This window comes from Jaculus jaculus, chromosome 7, assembly GCF_020740685.1.
Source record: "Jaculus jaculus isolate mJacJac1 chromosome 7, mJacJac1.mat.Y.cur, whole genome shotgun sequence".
Taxonomy (NCBI): Eukaryota; Metazoa; Chordata; class Mammalia; order Rodentia; family Dipodidae; genus Jaculus; species Jaculus jaculus.
Genome location: NC_059108.1, coordinates 2738901 through 2760628, shown reverse-complemented (window position 1 = coordinate 2760628; position 21728 = coordinate 2738901). Strand labels below are relative to the sequence as shown.

The 21728-nt window shown below is 45.3% G+C and overlaps 1 long non-coding RNA gene and 1 pseudogene across 1 annotated transcript; both read right to left on the bottom strand.

Moving 5' to 3' along the window:
* Positions 1-277: 277 nt before the first annotated feature.
* LOC123462151 lies at positions 278-10777 on the bottom strand. Its single transcript, XR_006638126.1, has 2 exons — positions 9670-10777; positions 278-4317 (listed from the first exon to the last, which is right to left on the bottom strand). It is a non-coding gene; the product is annotated as an uncharacterized LOC123462151 (long non-coding RNA).
* LOC101593803 lies at positions 7228-8110 on the bottom strand (annotated as a pseudogene).
* Positions 10778-21728: the final 10951 nt, after the last annotated feature.

Here is a 21728-nt window from a genome sequence, read left to right as displayed (position 1 = left end):
TAAATATATATATATTAAAGAAAAGACTAACTGGCCATAGCAAGTATACAGTCTGCCTAGGAACTGAAATTCTCTTTAACTGCTGGTGGGAATATAGAATCACATACTTAGGAACACAGTAGGTCAGCTTATAAACATATAAACACTACTGAATACTGATCTTCATTGGTCTTCTGATGTTTTAGAAAGGTTTCTGGCCAGGAAGGGAACTCTGCCCCTGCCCCCAGACAAACCCTCACTTAGAGACCAAGACTTTCATCAACAACACTCTCACTGGTGTGGTGGCACATGTCTTTATTACCAGCACTCATGAGCTGAGGATTGTTGAGTTCAAGGCCAACCCAAGTATAATACCAGGTCAGCCTGGGCTACAGGACTCTACCTCAAAATTCAAAGACACATCTGTCACATACAATACAAAGCAACCACTACCTCTAACTGAACACCCACCCAAGTCAGTATCTTTCCTAACCAATAGCATCCCAGGGACAGCTATCAATAGAATGCCAAACCAGCTAATCCTAGATTATTTACTCTGCTCATGGAATTCCTGATAAAAAGATGAAGCCTTTCACATTGCTTTTCTGCCTCCAAACATTGGTCTCTCCATGTGGCTCTGTATGGCATAGTGTGCCCTGCTTGTCACTAAGTTCTTCTTACAAGGGTATTGACCTCTGTGTCACCAATCACATCTATAAAGCAAAATCACGTAGTTAGAAATGTGACACTCAGGTCTTTGTGTCCTGGACATTAACTCAAGGGAAAGCCTTGTATATGAGTGTTCACAACAGTGTTAGTTGTAATGGCCCCACATGGGAAGTGATGTAAATGTCTCCTACGTGATGAAAAGACAAGTTGTGGACTAATGATACAACACTGGCTTATAAGAAAACAATGAAATATTCATGTTCTAATGCACACTTCATAGTTGTGTGGGGAAAAAGTCCCTGTACTTTATCTGCATATACTTGTAGACAAGAAAAACAAGTGAGTCAATGGTCACAGGAATAGGCTGTTAGAAGCTAAAAATAATTATTAGTTAAACGGGGATGAGAGACCACTTGGGGTGATTGTGTAATCATTATCACAATGACGACTTCATGAGTTTATACATTAGATAAAAATCTACACATTTCATAGTTTAATTTCTGCATAGTGTACAGAGATCAACCATATATGAATAGAACTTTAAAGTTTTTTCTAGATATTTCAAGGTAGGATCTGGCTCTAGCCCAAGCTGATCTGAAATTCACTATATAGTCTCAGGGTGGCCTCAAACTCATTGCAGTTCTCCTACCTCTCTCTCTCTAGGGCTGGATTAAAGGCATGGACTACGACAACTGACAAGAAGAGCTTTTAAAGATTTTTAAGAAATGATTCAGTGGCTGGAGAGAGGAATTAGCAGTTAAGATGCTTGCCTATGAAGTCTAAGGATGCAGGTTTGATTCCTCAGTATCCACATAAACCAGATGCACAAGGTGGTGCATGTGTCTGGAATTGTTAGCAGTGGCTTGAGGCTCTGGTGTGCCCATTCTCTAGCTCTCTTTCTCATAAATAAATAAATATTTATATTTCAGTACATTAGTTCAGATCTCCTGCTTCTCTTGAAAAACCAGAAAAGTTTTGGATCTAGGGAGATGGGCTCAGCAAGTTAAAGGGACTTGCTTACAAAGCCTGTTGGCCCAGGTTCATTTCCTCAGTACCTGCATAAAGACAGGTGTATAAACTGGCATGCACATCTAGAGTTCATATGCAGCAGCAAGAAGCCCTGGAATGCCATTCTCTCTCTGCTTGCAAACAAATAAATAAGAGAAATCAGCCCCCTGACACAAAGTGCCTCCTGGTCCCCACAAAGAATAAGAAGATACTCTGAATTGGGGAGGTCGAAGAGTACAACCTGTTATTAAGAAAAAAATCATCAAACAAGTCAGGAGTAGTGGCACATGAACAGGAAGAAGGATTGCGGTGAGTTCAAGGTTCACTGAGACTTCAGAGTGAATTCCAGGTCAGCCTATGGTAGAATGAGACCGTACATCGAAAAACAAAACAAAACAAAAAACACCAAAATTAATTAAATTAATAAATCAGCAACCAATAAAGAGAAAAATTAAAAGAAAAACTAGAAAGTTTAGCAAATACATACTGATTGTACCCTAATTATCCTCACTTTTTGGAGGAGGCATCTTGGCTTCAAAGGAAATAAAAGCAATAAAGGTTGCCTCTTGAGTCTTCAGCCTTGAACTTGACTCTCTCCTCTTCTCTCTCTACTCTCTTGCCTACAGAGCTAATGTTTTGTAGTGAATAGCATGTGTACTCTTGGGAATCCAGAAACAATAGAGTATTTGCTAGTTTAGTGACTCGTCTAGAGAGACATTACCGGAAGTCCTGAGAGCTTCTGTCAACCCTCATCTCTCCCAGCTAGTGATCAGAGCATTTCTGGAAATACTTAGAGGGGGACACTCTAGAATTTCCTGTCCACATCTCTACTCATCACATCCGGTGTGTGGATAAAAAGAGACTCTAGTGGCCTCACACTGCTCATACTTCCTCTAGGAAGTTGGGCTTTTCTGAACACATTGTGGCACTTGATAGATGCCAGTGGTTAGAGGTTGGATGGCTCCGGGCCACTGTACTGAGTGACATAACTCAGGCCAAAAAGGCTTCAGGAAGGTTATAAATTACAATAGAGCTCCTGGATCTTCCCACATATCTGGCACCCACAGCCAGTTACCAGTGTGGGTGTCCAGATTGAGTGTCAACTTGTGTTTAATGGCTACTTCACAAAGGCTGCTCTCAGAACTTGTTTGGTGTTTGTCACTCATTATGTTGATTAAACAGGTATCATGTTCCTCACACTCCAAGGCCTTTCTTCCAGGTGAACTTTCTGGTGCCAAAGAAGGGAAATCCATTGGCTCAAAGATTCTTCCAAAGTGATGGCTTTGAGGTGTAAGGAGGCGGGATTTGCGGCTGAAGGATTTCCTACACTTCCCACACTGATGAGGCTTTTCCCCAGTGTGAATTCTCTGATGCAAACTGAGGGAGGATTTTTGGCTAAAACATTTCCCAAGTGAATGCACTCATAAGGCTTTTCACCAGTGTGGATTCTTTGATGTGCAGTAAGGCCAGATCTTGGGCTGAAGAACTTTCCACATTCAGTGCATTTTTAAGGACTTTCTCCAGTGTGGATTCTCTATTGGCAGACAAGTGGGTTTTTATAGCTACAAAATTTTCTGCATCCACTCCATTTAAAAGGTGTTGACCCCATGTGAATTTTCCCATGTCAATTAAGGCCATACCTTTGTCAAAGATTTCCCACATTCATTGCACTGATATGGGCTTCCTTTACTGTGGATTTCATGGTGACCAACAAGCCTCCATCTCTTCAGTTTTCCCACATTCAGTACACTCATGCAGTGTTTTTCCAGTGTGAACTTTCTGATGTTGAACAAGCTGGTGTTTGTAGCTAACCACATTCTGCACAGGTATAAGGTCTTGGTATAATCTGATCTCTATTGTATACAGTAAGGTCTGAATACTGGTCAAAACACTTCCTAGCCACTGCATTCATAAAGCCGTTCTCCATGTGAACTTTCCCATGTACAAGAAGGCTAGAGTCTTGGCTGAACAATTTGCGACATTCACTGCACTCATAGGCTTCTCTCCAGAGTGCTCTCATGCTGAAGCAGCAAGTGTTTGCGTCCACAGGCTTCCCACCTTTGCTGCAGGCATAAGGCCTTTCCCCAGTGTGAGCTTTCTTACTCTGAACAAGATGGGCTCTTCTGGCACATACTCTCAACGCAAAGTGCACTTGTCAGGCCTTTCTCTTTCGTGAACACTTGTGTGCTCAGGAAGCTTATTTCCAGGGCTGGAAGCTTCTCTACATTCACTACATCTGTCATGTCTGTCTCCAGCAACAGAGGACTGCCAGTGCCCAGAGCTTATGGGCAAGCTGCCTTTGTCACACTGGAACAGGCCTGACTTGGATACGCTTTTCCCACACTCCTCATGTATGAAAGGAAGTTGTGGCACGTGACTCTGTCCTTGACACAAGAGGCCCCGCCTTCATAACCACTGAGGTCTTTCCTCTCACAGTGCTCTTTCTGATGTTGGAGATGCTTGTACTGAAGAGAGTTGTGTCCCACATGCTCCACAAGAATGCAGTTTGTCCCTGAAATCTATCCCCTGCTGCTCAGCCAGCATCAAAATGTCTTTCATGGCTGAGCCACACCCCTACAAGGGTGGGTTTTCTGGATGGAGTCTTGACCTCTGATCCTTCTTAATAATGTGCCTCTTCAACCTCCATGCTCAACCAAAAACCTGCAATTAGAAGATGCAGATGAAGTTTATACAAATGTTGGTGGGAGGAAGAAAACCAATTGATAATGTCCATCTTACAAATCTATTTTTGTTTAGTTTTATCTTTTTTTGTTTGTTTGTTTTTGGTATTTCGAGGTGGGGTCTTACTCTAGCACAGGCTGACGTGGAATTCACTATGGAGTCCAGGGTGGCCTCGAACTCAAGTTGACCCACCTACCTCTGCCTCATGAGTGCTGGGATTAAAGGTGTGTGCCACCATGCCTGGCATTTTTCTTTTTTTTCAAAGCAAGGTCTCACTCTAGTCCAGGCTAACCTGGAATTCACTATGTAGTCTCAGGGTGGTCTTGCTCACAACAGTCCTCCTACTTCTGCCTCCTGAGCGCTGGGATTAAAGGTATGGGACACCACTACTGGCTTGTCTTACAAATCTGAACATTAGTACATGAGACTCTTTGGAGAACGGAAGTTACTGTATCAAAGGTTCTGCTGTACTGAGCAAGGGCAAATAATATGACAGTGTGGTAAGGACACACTGATCGGGTCTTTATCAGGAAGGACAGACTACCTCTCAGACTCTTTTCTCTGCAGATGACATGCAGCAGGGCTTGTCTGCTGGAGACACATGAGCACTAGATGTAAGACTGTGTCAAGCACAGAAAAACAAACTGTAGTGAGAAACTGTTCAAAGACTACTTAGGCAAAGCACATCTCATAGCACGTTATGGGACAGCACTGCAGAGGGAGCAGTGAAAAGGAATGGGCCAGAGAGGTTTGGTTGGACTCGGCTAGATGTCAGAGTAGGAATTCCAAGTCAACAAAAAGTAAAGATGGGGATGAAGGAATAAAAACTGACCTGTCCTTGTAAGAAAACACTAATGGAAGCCAGGCATGGTGGAGCACACCTTTAACCCCAACACTCAAGGCAGAGGTTGGAGGATCCCTTTGAGTTCAAGGTCACCCTGAGACTACATAGTGAATTTCAGGTCAGGCTGTACTACAGCAAGACCCTGCCTCAAAAAACCAAAACAACCACCCACAAATGGAGGCCGGGCATGGTGGCAAACACCTCTAATCCCAGCATTCGGGAGGCTGAGGTAGGAGGACCACTGTGAATCATCACCTTGGGCTAAAGTCAGAGCCTACCTCGAAAAACATATACATAAAACACCAATGGGCACTAGAGCTCCAGCTGGACAAGTACATGAATGTGGGAAGACATGAACCCCAAGAAGATGACAGTGCAATGTAAAACCCATGGAAAAATACCAGGAGCCCAAAACAGCCCCCCAGATGCAGACAGGCAGACAACCTTGTGACCATAGCATGACCATTAACCCCGCCTAATGTAGTATAGATAACCCTGTCAGGATGTTTCCGAGAAGAAAACAAAAAAAGGGATCCCCACCGACTCCAAGTCTATTAATAAGTAACCAGTAACCAGTGCTGGGACTGAAATCATGCTTCTGCTTCTGTAAACCTGCTTCTGCTCTCCCTAAACCCTATAAAAAGAGACCCTTCCCCTTGCCCGGCGCGCTCAGCCTCTCGAAGGACTGGAGTGCCCGCAGGCGCCTGTGTAAACAATAAAGCTGCTTCTTGCCTTTGCATCCAGTGGCTCAGTCTTGGTTCTGGGCGTGGGTCTCCCACCACAGAAGATTCCCCCTCCCCCGGGAATCTTACATGCAAGTAAGCAAGATGCAGCAGCTCAGGGTGACCCCCCTCCTCAAAAAGACAGTAGAAAAGGAAGCTAGTTATAAAAAAGAATCTTAGGACTGGAGAAATTTTTCATCAGTTAAGGGTGTTTCCTTGCAAAGGCTGACATTCCAGGTTCCATTCCACAGCAACCAAGTAAAGGCAGACACATAAAATGGCACAGGGATTAGAGTTCATTTGCAGTGCAGGCAGGAGTGTCTGGCACTTCCATACTCTTATTGTTTCTTCCTTGCCAATGAACAAATATTTTTATTTGTCCTTAATTTTATTATTTATTTGAGGGAGAGACAGAAAGAATATGAATAGATAAACAAAGGCATTCAGCTACTGCAAACATACTCCAGACATATTGGCCTTGTGCATCTGAATTTATGTGGGTCGTGGGGAATTAAACCTTGGTCCTCGGTCTTTGCATGTGCCTTAACAGCTAAGCCATCTTTTCAGGCCCCAATAATTTTTTAAAAAAGGATCTTAGGATTTGGCCGCCAGGCCAAATGAGCCAACAGGTGCAATAATAGCACGTCTGTCATGGTGGAAACCAACTGCCCTCTAATTGTACTGGAGGCCTGCTGCATGGGAGGGAATACATCTTTGATACTGAAAACTTAAAACAGGGGTAGTCATGAACACTACGGTTGTAACATCTGCTGCTGTCTGGCTAAATTTACATACTTTGTTTATCAAACTGCCCAGTAAGCACTTCTCTTAATGTTTATACCCTTATATTAATGCTACTCTCACTTTTGGTACAGAACCTTCTCTTTTCAGATGGCAGTGACCTTGGGATGACTCAGAAGGCATCATGGTGCTGGGAAGAAGTGACCAGAGTGCTCAGCACTTCAATATCTCTATCACACCTTCCAAGGCCCAGGGTCTATTGTGAAAGAGGTGGCGGAAAGAATGTAAGAGCCAAAGGAAGGTTAGAACTCCTTACAACGTGCTCTCCCAAGACACAAAATGTCCTGGATATTCATGACTTCACGTTGCCTGACACTACATATACACGACCATTATAACAGGAGGAAAAGATCATGACATCAAAGTAAGAGAGACTGATTGAGATTTGGAGGGAATATGATGGAGAATGGAGTTTCCAAGGGGAAAGTTGAGGGAGGGGGCATTACCATGGAATATTGTTTATGATCATAGAAGTTGTTGCAAAAATTTTTTTTGTAATAATTTATCAGTTGTTTAATTAGGTTCTTAGTAAGAAATTTAGAACACCAATTTGTGAGGATAAACTCCATTGGAGAGAGCAAAAACCAGCTGCAGGTAGCCCTGGAGCTGAGGAACAGCTTTGATCTTTGGCAAAATCCACAGCTTTCTGATCCACTTTGCGTTGCTCTATAATCTCATATTTTTCCTTCTCTGTATCAAAGATCTCCCCTTCCTGATGCCTGGGCTTCTGCAATTTCTTCTTCTTGAAGTAAGCATCAGTGAGGTGTTTAGGAATTTTAACTTTGCTGATATCAATTTTTGTGGAGGTGGCAATGACAAACTTTCGGTGTGTTTTATGCAGAGGAACTCGACTGACAGAAAGAGGTCCCATCACAAGGAGTAAGCCACTTTCCAGCTGGTTCAGGAAAACCACTCTCTTGTCTCTGTGGCATCCTGTGAGGATTATCAGGATGGTCCCAGGAGTGATGCTGGCATGCAGCCTTCTCACATGCTGACTGAAGGGTTTCTTGCCATGGCTCAACAGCTTCTGTGGCACATCTTCAGTAGGATAATACCTGGGCATTTTATGAAGCTTAACCACGCGGGTACCTCCATTCTTGTCACCACCGACTGGTTTTGTGACTGCAGCAAGAACCTCTTTTTCTTTTTCAACCTTGGATTTGGCAGTTGAGTACTTCCTCGTGTATAGAGCCTTTCTGGAACACACTGCTGATTGGGAGTACTTGCCAAGTCCTCTCACCAGGACAGGGTTCCGGCTGCAGTGGGGCTTCCCCTTCTTTGGCTTTGTAACCTTAGGTTCACCCTTTTTAGCCTTGCCTACAGCATCAGCCTTCTTGACTGCAGGTTTCTTCTCCTTAGTATCTGCTTTCTTGGACTTTTCACCTGCCATCTTGTAAGCACCTGGCTTCTGGTCTATCGCAAAAATTATTTTTTGGAAAAGAAAAAAAAAGAATCTTAGGGGGGCTGGAGAGATGACTTAGCTGTTTAGGTCCTTGCTGCCAAGTCAAAGGACCCAGGTTAAATTCTCCAGTACCCATGTAAGCCAGATGCACAATGTAGGACATGTGTCTGGAGTTTGTTTGCAGTGGCTGAATACCCTGGCGTGCCAATTCTTTCTATCTGTCCTTCCTTGACACCCCCACCCCCAATCTCTCTCAAATAAATGCAAAAAAAAAAAATCTTAAACAAGTGGTGCAAGCCTTTAATCCCAGCACTTGGGAGGCAGAGGTAGGAGGATTTCTGTGAGTTCAAGGCCACCCTGAGAATACAGAGTGAATTCCAGGTCAGCCTAGACTAGAGTGAAACCCTATCTTGAAAGACCAAAAAAAAAAAAAAAAAAAAAAAAAACCTTGTAAATAGAGGGCTGACAATGTGGTAGATCGCATGTGCATTATCCCCAGTACTCAAAAAAGAGAATTTTTGCTGTAAAGCTAGGTGATCTCTGAAACGAGCCAAGAGAAAATGTCAGTTGGAGGGAAGGGGGCAGGATCAGAATCTGGAAGTAATCAATCCAGCCAAAGGTTGTGCTAGGGTGCCTATGTGCCTGGTTAGGTTCACTGGATTTACCAGCCTATCAGCAAACTATTCCCTGGAAGACTTCTGGAGAGGGGCTGCATGGTAAGAGGGTGAAGAGAGCATTTATGAAAGAAAACTGAGAAGGAAGCAGATTCACAAATAATTGTAGGAAGCAGAGCAACACCTGGAAAAAAGAGAAAGCGCTCAGCCCAGGAGGTGGCAGAAGTATAAGGGACATACCCAGTGAGGTCACAAGGGCAAAGTTTCCCAGCATCACATCCTGGTAAGGGAGTTTTTGTGTCTCACCCAAAAGCTTCCAATCCTCACAGGAGAAGGATACAGCTACATCCTCAAAGGTCATACTGCCCTACCAGGACAGGAAAGGCAGACTCTCTAAGCATGTGCTACACCTTTAAGTCAACCCATAAAACCCCCTCAAAACAGGCACTCCCTGCTCCCCTTTGCCCAGCTTAACCATCACTAGAAATATGAGGTGTTGTCACAGCTGCCTGCTTTCTTCCTGTTCCCAACCAGTAAGGCATGTGGTTACACAGAAGTCCTTTAAGTTGTGGGCCTGACATGAAGGTCCCTGTCTCTGCTGTTGCCAGCAAATATCCCTAGTGTCTTGCTTCTCAAAACCTGCTTCCCAAGCCAGGTGTAGCAGAGCACACCTTTAATCCCAGCACTTGGAAGGCAGAGGACTGCCATGAGTTTGAGGACACCTTAAGACAACATAGTGAATTCCAGGTCAGCGTGGATGAGAGCAAGACCCTACCTCAAAAAAGCAAAACAAAACAAAAACACCAATAAACCCTGCTACCTGTATCTATAAGCCTAGCCTTGGCTTTTTCTCTTAAAATTCCCAGGACCAAATCCCTGAGAACATCAGTTCACAACTTCTTCTCAAGTACATCACTGTGTAAACCATCCCTCCCTCATCCTTCTCACCTCACACAAAAGTTTTCTTCCTGGCTGGGCGCAGTGGTGCATGCCTTTAATTCCAGGCAGAGGTAGGAGGAATGTCATGAGTTCGAGGCCACCCTGAGAGCTCAAGTCAGCTTGAGCTACAGTGAGACCCTACCTCAAAAACAAACAAACAAACAAACAAACAAACAAAATAACTCATCTCCCTGACCTTTGTGCATCTCATTCTGTATATGGGACACAGGGACATGAATTCTATCCTACCCCAGACCTTTTATGGCTTACATCACCAGTTGAAGCCACTGACCGTACTTCTCCCTATTCCTAAGCCATCCAGAACCACCTGCAGCTAACAAATATCTTAAGCATTTTCCAAATCCATGTTGGGCAGGCTGCCCATCAAAGCCCAGTTTTAAAGGTCCTACAGCCTTCACTAACCCTCTCACTGAACCATAACATGTCCATCATGTAACTTCTTCCACAGTGGAATGTGCCATTCAAGGTCCCTGAATCTGCGTTCCCGCCCACTCATCTCGCTTCAGAATAACCTATGTCACTCCCTTTCCAGCAAGAGCTGTTTAACAAGGACAGTTTCCTTATCTCCACTCTCATCATCCCTCCTTCCTGGGTCCCCAGTCCGTTTTCCTCTAAGCAACCTAGGGGCTCTAAAGCCCCTTGGCCCCAAGGCCACAACCCGTGTTGCAGTTTCTATTGTGCAAACCTTCCTCTGGGGCAGCGTGGCCCTGGCTCTCCTGGTCTAGGCAGCTGCACCCTGCTTACAATGCTATCCGGTCAGTGCAGTCATGGGCGAACTCCCGGAGCTCCTGCCATTTTCTTTTCTCCTCTTCTCTTCTCCCTCCCTCCTCTCGGTCTCTCCGTTTCTGTCTTTGCTTCCGTCATTTTCCGCCGGCAGTCCCCAGTCACGTAGCCCAGAAGTTACGCGTCAATAATGTGAAGTCGAGGTGCCGTCAAAGGTCCGAATAAAGCCCCGACCCCTCGGAGCTGGGCTCTGGAAGATTCCCCCGGGCTCATCATCATCGTCGTCGTCCGTCTTGATTCTCCGCCCGTCTCCGGTGGCCTCGGTTTCCCAGCACATCACGACCGAAAGCCCACGCCTGCGCCTGCGCCTGCCCTCACCGGGCGGCAGCGGGCGCTCCAGACTCGCAAAGCAGAGCGACATCCCATCGCGCAAAGAACACCGGAAGGAGAAACACCTCCTCTCTTGTCATTGGTCAGCGGACCTCGCCTGAGCGCAGAGCCTTCTGGGTAATGTAGTTCCTTGGGGCCAGGCACCTGTGCTGGGCTTTTCAAGACTCTGTAACTGACCAGCCTCAAGCCCACTAGTGACCGGGCTGGGTGTCGCTCCTGCTATAGGGGATACGTCTGGACTTTTTTTCTTTTTTTCTTTCTTCAAATACCTTAAAGCTAGTCTTTCATCCCAGAACTCGGGAGGCAGAGCTAGGAGGATCGCCATAAGTTCAAGGCCAGTTCGAGACTACATAGTGAATTCCAGGTCATCCTTGTCTAGAGCAAGAGCCTACCTTGAAGTCCCTCACCCTGGCCAATTTTTTTTTTTTTCTCTATTGGTCCAGGTGGCGGTGGCGCATACATATAATCCCAGCATTTGGAAGGCAGAACTTTTCAAGTAGGAGAATCACTGAGCTTGAGATCAGCCTGGAACTATAGAGTGAGTTCTAGATCAGCTAGAGTGAGATCTTTCCTTGAGAAAACAAAACTTACATATAACATACATGCATGGAATAAAATACATAAAATTTTATTTATCTGGGAGAAGAGAAAACGACAGTGTGTGTATGAGTGCAACAAGTCCTCCTGCCACTGCATATGACCTCCAGACCTATCAGCCACTTTGTGCATTGGGCTTTACGTCGGTTCTGAGGAATTGCATCGAGACCATCAGGCTTTGCAAGGAAGTGCCTTTAACCCTACGCAGCAGCTCTGTGGTGGCTGGACCATATTTCTGGTATTTCTGTAATCCTGGGGTCTTTACTGCAACCCATAGTTTACCCTCATAGCTCCATCAGGCTCCATGCAGGGACTCCCTCCACCCTGCTTCAAACACCCAGTTGCCATCTCTCAAAGACATATGTTGCAAATCAAGATGATCCTCACTTTACTGTGTTTGTTAGACTTTCCAAACCATGGTGCTCATCTCTGAAACAGTCGCAGCTGAAGTGGCTTTCTGTCTCCTACCCAGCTGTCATTTCTGTCTGTGTCACGTCCATCTGCTCACATCAGCCCATTTCTTCTAAGTTCAACCCTGCTCACATTCTCATGACATGGGACGAACATTTTAGCTAGCCTCCCACACAAACTAGCTCTATCCCTGTCCAGACAAAGCCCTTTCTTCCCCTCATAAGCTAAGCTCCATAGTCCACTGTACTCTGGTCTTTCAGCTCTGACCAGAATGGCCCATCACACACTGCTTTTAGTACTGCAAGGCATCTCTTAGGCCCATGTTTCAAATCCTCCCAGGAATCAGATCCAAACAGCCAAAAGTCAAACAGGTTTCTAACAGCAACTTCTCCACTTCTCTGGCACCAATTTTCTGTAGTAGTTACCTTCTTATTGCTGGCACTAAGCACCCAACCCAAAAGTAGCTGATGATAGGAGAAGTTTTTATTTGGCTCACAGTCTCAAGAGGACACTTCATGATGGCAGGGAAAAGATGATAGAGCAAAGGCTGGACATCACCTCTTTGACAATGGCATGTGGAAAACAGCAAGAGAGTGAGGTGGACACTGCAAGGGGAGCTGGCTATAACACCCCTAGGTCTATCTCTAATAACACCTCCTCCATCAAGGTTACAACTCCCAAATGGCTATCAGCTGGGGACCAAGCATTCAGAGAACAGAGTTTATGGGGGAGACCTGATTCAAGGTACCACAAGCCTTTATGAGATTAAGAGGAAACAATGAGAGAATGATGGGGAGAAAGACAATGAGATGTGACCCTGGTACTCAAGGAGGCAGAGGCAGGAGTATTCCTGCAAGTTTGGCCAGGTCTAGGCTACATAGCAAGACCTTCTCAATCCATTGCTGCCCCTCCCCCATAAAAGCAAAAAGGAGATGAACACATGGAGTGACAATATCTAAAGTCCTTTCCCCACCTCTTCCTGCCATCCAGGGCTTCCTGGATTTGGGAGTATTTGGAAGGGTTCTCAGTCTCTGACCAACTGCTGAGGCCTGGCACATAAGGCAGAAGGCTCCTCAGTATTCCCAGATTTGGGGTGTGAGGCATCCTCAGCTCCATTCTGAGAGTGGCTGGTAATGGCCCTTCCCACCCCATCCTTTTTTATTTTAATTAATTAGTTAATTAATTTATTTAACAGAGAAAGAGGGAGAGAGGGAATGAATGGACGGGCCAGGGCCTCCAGCCAGTGCAAATGAACTCCAGACAGTGTGACCCCTTGTACATCTGGCTAACGTGGGTCCTGGGGAATCAACCCTGGGTCCTTCGGCTTTGCAGGAAAACACCTTAACCACTAAGGCATCCCTCCAGCGCCTCATCCATTCTTTCTGGTCCATTCCTCTTGCTGTGTATTTCAGGGGGCAGCAAGCCTCAGGGGTGTTGCTGTGGTGGGGTGAGGAGAGGACCAGTATGGGGCTGTGGCTCATGGGACCTAAGGGGAAGGGCCTAGAATTCACAGCAATGGGAGTCTGGTGAGCCGGGGAGGGTGGGAGCAGGAAGTGGGTGTGGCTTCACAGGCTGGGTGAGTACAGCCTCAGCTTCACTCTGAAGGCTGGTCTCCAGCTCCTAATGAGCACATGCCAAGCAATCCCCCTCTTATGAAAACAAGAAGAAACTGGACTGTGGCACTTTAGTTAGTGTCAGCCCTCAGCCAGTCAGGATGTTGGAACCATACCAGAGCAGGCAAGGATGCCATGGATCTGGGCACACATCTGAGTATGGCAGGGTTACGCAGGACATAAGGACGCTCAGGGTGGCTCTAGAGGACTGGCTCCTACGAGCTGTGGGCGTGGGTTCTGTGAATACCCTGTCAGCATGGTGGCGGTTCCTCTGGGAGGGGAGCATGTGCAGTTGTCCTGAGGTCCTGAGCACTGAGGCCTGGAGCCAGAGCTCAAGATCCACAGAGAGGCAGGGAGGGCCCTGTGGTCTGAAAGGGTGGGGACACCTAACAGTTCTGGGCTCGACTCTATGCTCCATCTAGTGCTCACCTGGTCCTGTCTGGGTCCTGGTCTCTCTCTCTTTGCCGGAGGGCCCTGCTGGGCTGCCTTCCCCCAGCTGAGTGTGTGTGTGTGTGCATGTACCCCATTTCTGCAAGGACAGCAGCCACTCAGCCTCCCAGGATTGGAGCATGTTGGCTTTGACACAGCAGGCTGGTAGAAGGAGAAGTCCAGCAGTGATGTTTAAATGCCTGTCACATCCTTGTCTCTCTGCCCAACCACCTGTCACTGTATCACTCCACCCAGTCCACACTCAGCCCTGAGTCTGTATACTGAGCTGCCTGCTGTACAGAGCTGTTACTGTCCCCTTAGGGACACCCTAGGCTCATTCCCTTCTTTCTCAACACCTGAGTCAATAGTTTACCTCCTTCTTCCAGCTCCATGAGTGCTGAAATGAGGATTAGAGCTAGAGAGATGCATTGGACAGGCATTGTGTTTACCCAATCTCCTTTCATTCAAACTGTTTTGGGATCTCTGCCATTCACTCAAGACTGTGGTGCTTGTGACTGTCTTTGGGCTCCTTCATTGCCTGTGGCAGAACCCTGTGGTTATCAACTGGGGATTTACTTTTTTTTTTTTTGGTCTACGGGGCCTAATTGGTAATTGCATCTCAACCTGTCTGTGAACAATATCTTTCTATCACCCTGCCCAGCTCAACTCAACTCCCTTCTCAATGCTCAACAACTCTCTACTCTGACACTGGTAATGGGAGAGATTATCACTGTAGGCTGTGGTGGAAGATGAACACACACACGTATGTATGTGTGTATGTATGTATATATATGTTTTGCCTTCCATATATGAAAGAAAACCTTAATTGCTTGTCTTCCTTCCTTCCTTCCTTCTTTCCTTTCTTTTTTTTTTTTTTTTTTTTTTTGATTTTTTGAAGTAGGGTCTCACTCTAGTCCAGGCTGACCCAGAATTCACTATGTAGTTTCAGAGTAGACTTCAACTCATGGCCCTAAAAGTTTCCTCAGATCCTGATCCCATCTTTGCTCCTGTCTTAAAATGGAGTGTTAGGGGTTCAGGAAAGTCCTTGAACCCCAAATTCTGGGTTCATGTCTACTGGATATTTATTTGTAGAAAGATGAAAATGGATTCTTCTCTCTGTGCACAAGAATTAGGTCCAAATGGATTAAAGATCTTAACATCAGACCTGAAACTCTGAAACTGATAGAGGAAAAAGTAGGGAAAACCCTTCAACATATTGGTCTTGGCAAAGACTTTCTGAATATAACCCCAATTGCTCAGGCAATAAAACTACAGATTAACTGCTGGGACCTCATGAAATTACAAAGATTTTGTATGGCAAAGGACACGGTGAATAAAGGAAAGAGGCAACCTACAGAATGGGAAAAAGTCTTTGCCAGTTATACATCTGATAGAGGATTAATATCTAGGATATACAAAGAACTCAAAAAATTAAATCAAATAAGCTAATTGAAAAAGGGGTTATGGAACTAAATAGAGAGTTCTCAAAAGAAGAAATATGGATGTCGTATGAGCATCTAAAAGAATGTTCTACATCCCTAGTCATCAGGGAAATGCAGATTAAAACTGTGTTGAGATTCTATCTCACTCCTGTCAGATTGGCCACCATCATGAAAACAAATGACCATAAATGTTGGCGAGGATGTGGAAAAAGAGGAACCCTTCTACACTGCTGGTGGGAATGCAATTTGGTCTAGCCATTGTGGAAATCAGTGTGGAGGTTCCAAAGACAGCTAAAAATTGATCTACCATATGACCCAGCTATAGCATTCCTAGGCATATATCCTAAGGACTCATCTCATTACCTTAGGAATATGTGCCCAACGATGTTTATTGCCACTCAGTTTACAATATCTGGGAAATGGATCCAGCCTAGATGTCCCTCAACTGATGAGTGGATAATGAAGATATGGCACATTTATACAATGGAGTTCTACTTAGCGGTAAAGGAAAATGAAGTTATGAAATTTGCAGGGAAATGGACGGACCTGGAAAGGATTATACTCAGTGAGGTAACCCAGGCCCAGAAGGCCAAGCGCCACATGTTCTCTCTCATATGTGGATCCCAGCTACAGATGACTGAGCTTCTGTGTGAGAAGGAAAAAATTCAGTAGCAGAGGCCAATAATCTAGAAAAGAGATATAAAAGGAAGAGAAAGGAAGTGGGGGGGTACATAATAGGATGGTATTGTATATATGTAAGTCGAAGAATAAATTAATGGGGGTGAAAAGGCCCAGAATGAGGTCAGAGGAAGAGATTGAGTAAAGGAAAGGTGGAGGGAGGGCTAATCAAAATCCTCCTCCCTCTGCCTCCCGAGTGCTGGGATTAAAGGCGTGCACCACGACACCTGGCCGTGTTGATATATTTTCAATATGGATGGAAGCTTTTCCAACAAAATCTGAGACAGCCGAAATAGTGGCTAAAAAATTGATAGAGGAGATAATTCCCCTCTATGGGTTGCCCCTCAGGATGGGATCAATTAATGGGTCTGCCTTTGTGTCAAAAATCACTAGGGAGGGCTGGAGAGATGGCTTAGTGGTTAAGCGCTTGCCTGTGAAGCCTAAGGACCCCGGTTCGAGGCTCGGTTCCCCAGGTCCCATGTTAGCCAGATGCACAAGGGGGCGCACGCGTCTGGAGTTCGTTTGCAGTGGCTGGAAGCCCTGGCGTGTCCATTCTCTCTCTCTCCCTCTATCTGTCTTTCTCTCTGTGTCTGTCGCTCTCAAATAAATAAATAAAACATTTTTAAAAAATCACTAGGGAATTGACCAAGGTGTTGGGGATTAATTGAAAACTACATTGTGCCCCTCATCCCCAAAGTTCAGGACAGGTAAAAAGAATGAATTGGACCCTAAGGGAGATTTCAACTTAAATTAAATTAACCCTGGAGACCGGCAAAGGATAAATGGGAGTCTTTCTCTTCACCCTGTTAAGAAAACGTGAATATGTAAAAAAAAAGTAAAAGAAATTACTCCATTTAAAATTACGTATGCAACCCCCCCATCCTGCCCCAGATGGATCTTGAACATATTACTGACTTTACTAATGAAAGCTTGTTCATTCTATCCAAGCCTTACAGAAAGCCCAGGAGTCCATTGTTCAGGCAGGCAATGCTGCTTTTCAGACATATCCAGTTTGCTCTCATCCCTTTTAGCCCAGACTGGCTCCAAACTCATGGCAGTCCTCCTACCTCTGCCTCAAAAGTGCTGAGATTAAATGTGCATGTGCATTCTGCCATTCCTTGGGTCCCACTCCTTTTATACATCCTTTTAAAAACTTTTTATTCATTTATTTGCAAGGAGAGAGCCAGAAATTTAATGGGCGTGACAGTGCGTCTAGCCACTGTAAGCAAATTCCAGATACATGTGCTACTTTGTGCATTTGGGTTTACATGGGTACTGGGGAATCTAATTCAGGTTGTTAGGCTTTGCAAGCAAGTGCCTTAACTGCTGAGCCATCTTTTCAACCCTGTTTTTCTTTTTGAGATAGGATCTTGCTGTAGATTCAAGCTTTGTGCCAGGTAGCTCTTGAATTCATGCGCCACCTGCCTCAGCATCTCAATGTGCTTGTATTGCACACTTGCACTACAGCCCCTGGCTGGAACCTCATCGATTAGGCTTCTTTCATCCCTTCATAGAGAGGTGTATGTGGGTCACTAAGTTCCTTTGTGTTTCCACTAAGAGACCCACACTCAGCTGGTCATGGTTGCACATGCCTTTAATCCCAACATCTTGGAGGCGGTGGTAGAAGGATCACTGTGAGGTCAGTGTCACCGTGAGACTACATAGTGAATTCCAGGTCAGCCTGTGCTAGAGTGAAACCCTACCTCGAAAAACCAAATGAAAAAAGTAGGAAGAAATCAACAGGCATACATGGGGCTGAGGAGATGGCTCTGCAGTCAAGAGCACTTGCTGCTGAAACATGAGGGGCTGGAGGGCCTGAGATGGCCTGAGCCTAACTCCCCAGAACCTACATAAAAAGCTTTAAAAAATACAAAAACAAAGCTGGGCATGAGCTGGGCATTGTGGCACATACTTTTAATCCAGGCATTCAGAAGGCCGAGGTCAGAGGATCATCACTCTGAGTTCCAGGTGAACCTGAGAATACGTAATGAATTCCAAGTCATCCTGAGCTAGAGCAAGACCCTACCTCAAAAACAAAACCAAAACAACAACAAAACAAAAAGTAGTTGGGCATGGTCATGTACTTCTGTAAACCCAGACCATGGGGAACAGAGACAAGAGAATTGCCATGACTTGCTGACTGAAAGAATGGCACATCCATGCTGAGGGAGGGACCCTGTCTTAAGGAAGTCCTTGGAGCAATAGAGACAGGCACACAAAGGTGTCCCCTGGCCTCCACACACACGCATATAGCATGCACAGATTTGCACAACACCATACTACTTTACACACATGCACATTAAAAAAGGGGAGGGGCAAGTGTGGTGACACATGCCTTTATCCCAGTGCTTGGGAGGCAAATGTAGGAAGATCACTGTGAGGCCAGCCTGAGGCTACATAGTGAATTCCAGGTCAGCTTTAGCTGGAGTGAGACCCTACCGCAAGAAAAGCATTTATATATATATATATATATATATAAAGGTATGAGAGGAGAAACCAATGAAAGCATGTGGTTTGCTCATACACATGCACAGCAGACATAATTATATATATAATATCATATATCATATATAATATATATTAGATACAAATATATGTATTATTATAATAATATAAAACACGCAAAGCCACATACGGTTGGCCTGTCACCTCAGTGCTGGCCTGGATGTGAGACAGAAAAGGTGTGGACGAGCTTCTGATCTGACCCCATCCTGGATCTGTTCCAGCCCTGGGTTGTTCCTACTCCCAATAGTTTGGGGATGTCACACCTAAAGAGGGAATTTTGGAGGTTGCCTCCCTCTGCTGGCATGTGACCCACACAGTGTCTCTTTGGGCTCCTAGGAACAATAAGAACCCCCCCTCCATGAGTTTTAGTGGGGTGCAGTAGACGTGAACAGTTAGGATAAAAGACCCAGGTTTGGAGAAGGGAACAGCTCAATGCCATGGCTTGAAGGAGATCCGGGCTCTTGTTCTGCAGTGGCTGAGTCAGGGAGGCTGGAGCTGAGGGTCTGATGGAGGCAACATGGTGTCATGGCCTCGAACTCATGGTGATCCTCCTATCTCTGCCTCCCAGGTGCCATGATTAATGATGTGTGCCACCACACCCAGATAATTTTTTTTTTTTTTGTTTTTTTGTTTTTTGAGGTAGGGTTTCACTCTAGTTCAGGCCTACCTGGAATTTACTATGTACTCTCAGGGTGGCCTTGAATTTATGGTTATTTTCCTTTCCCTGCTTCGTGAGCGCTGGACTTAAAGGCATGCACCCCTATGCCCAGCTGCAGCTTTTTTTTTGGTTTTTTGAGGCAAGGTCTCTCTAAAGCTCAGGTTGACTTGGAATTCACTATGTAGTCTCCAGGGTGGCCTCAGACTCATGGTGAGCCCCCTACCTGTGCCCTCTGAGTGCTGGGATTAAAGGCATGTACAACCATGCCTGGCAAATTTTATCAACAATTTTTATACATTTACATAACGTATTTTGACCATAGTCACCTCCCATTACCTTCTTCTTTTCCTTTCTTTCTCCCACTGAACCCATCTTGTTCAAAACTAGTCCATAGTCTACTTTCTTTTCCTTCTGAGGCAGGGTCTCATTCTAGCCTAGACTGACCTGGTAGTTCAGGCTGGCCTCGAACTCATAGTGACTTTTCTACCTCAGCCTCCTGAATATTGGGATTATAGACTCGTGCCACACACCTGGGGCTCGTCTACTTTGATGTTTGTGGAGGCTGGGGAGATGGCTCAGTGGTTAACGGTGCTTGCTTGATGTGTAAGGGTCCATTGACTCAGGTCCTTTTTTTTAAATTAGTTTTCTATTCAGCAAATACAGGCAGTTTGCTACCATTATTAGGCTCATAGGTGACCTAACCCTTCCCCATTGGCCCCTCCTTGTTGAGGTATATGGGTCGTGCATTGTGGAGTTAGCCCACAGTTATTGGTACAATAAATGTTTCTGCATATCGTGATCCAACATATGGCTCTGACCTTCTTTCCGCCCCCTCTACTGCAAAATTTCCCTGAGCCATGTTGGGTTCATTTTTGGTCTGCTTCAGTGAGGTGGTGTTGGGGGGGCCTCTGAGGCTCTGGCTCTCTGATTTGGCAGGAGGTGATTTTTCTCTGTGTTGGTCTCCTTCCCCCTTGTGCTGGTATCCAGTTCATCAGGAAAACAGCACCCTTTCTTGTTTCACCAATTTTCCTTAGTTTCAGCCAGGGCCCTTTTGAGGTATGATGGGGTGGCTCTCTCCTTAGGATCTGCATCTATCTGAAAAAGAGAAGCAGATTCTCCAATGGAGAGTAAGTTAGCACCAGGACAAATGAGATAACCCTTATATTTTTTAATAGAAAGTTTAATAGGTGTAGGCCCTCTTGTAGCCCATGATTGATGGTAGCTTGATATTGGAGAGTGGGCTTATGTTTGGATATGGTTCTGACTTGTTTTCCAGATTTAGCTATGGGTCCTGTACCACTGAGGGGATCAGTTAGCCAAATCAAGAGCAGTTGGTTCCCCACCATGGCTGTGTGCCACTATTGCACTTGTGTGGGCATCACAACAGGTTATTTGTTGCTAAGTAGGTTAGACCATGAGTTGCTTGGACAGATATTGGTTATTTCCCCCAGTGGCCCATGTAGCACCTTCTGGCACTAGACACACTGACTGTCTGGGGACTGACTCTCTCCTGGCTTCCAGCCATGCCATTCCATTTTACATGTCAGCTGTGTATGGTGTCTTCAGCAATAGGGTCTTACCACTAACCTTTGGTGGGTCATCAAGTACTCTGACAGGAAATCTGTCATTCTTTTAGGAAACCTTGTAGGTTTCTCTGATCAAAAGCTCATTGTGGATGATAGTCCCATGCTGGTACTGGGAGTCACATGCCAGTACCCACTAAGAAAATGAGGAAAAAGATAACTAATATATAAGAGTTAGAGAGGGGGGGAGAGAGAGAGAGAGAGAGAGAGAGAGAGAGAGAGAGAGAGAGAGGGAGCGGGAGGGAGGGAGGGAGGGAGGGAGGGAGAGAGAGGGAAGATGTAGAAGATTTAGGTTAGACTTGATCGTATCCTTTCCAGTGACTTGTGGTTCAGGTATTTCCTGTAAGGGCCTGGTGAAGGTTCAGCCATTTGGTCTGCCTTTTAGGAAGTAGAATTTTATGGTACCATTGCTGTTTTGGTCTAGATTGGTGTTTCCCACCCCTTCGATGCCCTCCCCTACCTCCCATCCATCCTAGTGTCTAGTCCATGAGATGCTTGCTGTGTATGTAAGGTATCTTGGGTAGATTCAGGTTAGGTGCTATAGATGAGTGAGACTATGTGGTGATTTTTTTTCTGTGATTGGCTAAGTTCACTGAGAATGATCTGTTCCAGGTTCAACCATTTTTCCTCAAATTTCTTTGTGTCATTTTTTTCTTACTGCTGTATAGAATTCCATTGTGTAGATATACCACATCTTAGTTATCCATTCTTCTAGTGATGGACATCTGGATCGACTCCAGCTCTTAGCTATTACCAATTGAGCTGCTACAAACATGGTTGAGCAAATCTCTCTGGCCTGTGGTTTGACGGTTTTAGGGTAGATGCCCAGTAAGGGAATAACTGGGTCTGTTGGTATCTCTATAGTCAGCTTTTTCAGGAGTCTCCATATTGCTTTCAAATTAACAAAATTCAAAATGAAAAAGGACAGATTGCTTTCCAAAGTGGTTGTATCATCCTACATTCCCACCAACAGTGGATGAGTGTTCCTACTTCTCCACATCCTCGCCAGCATTTATTT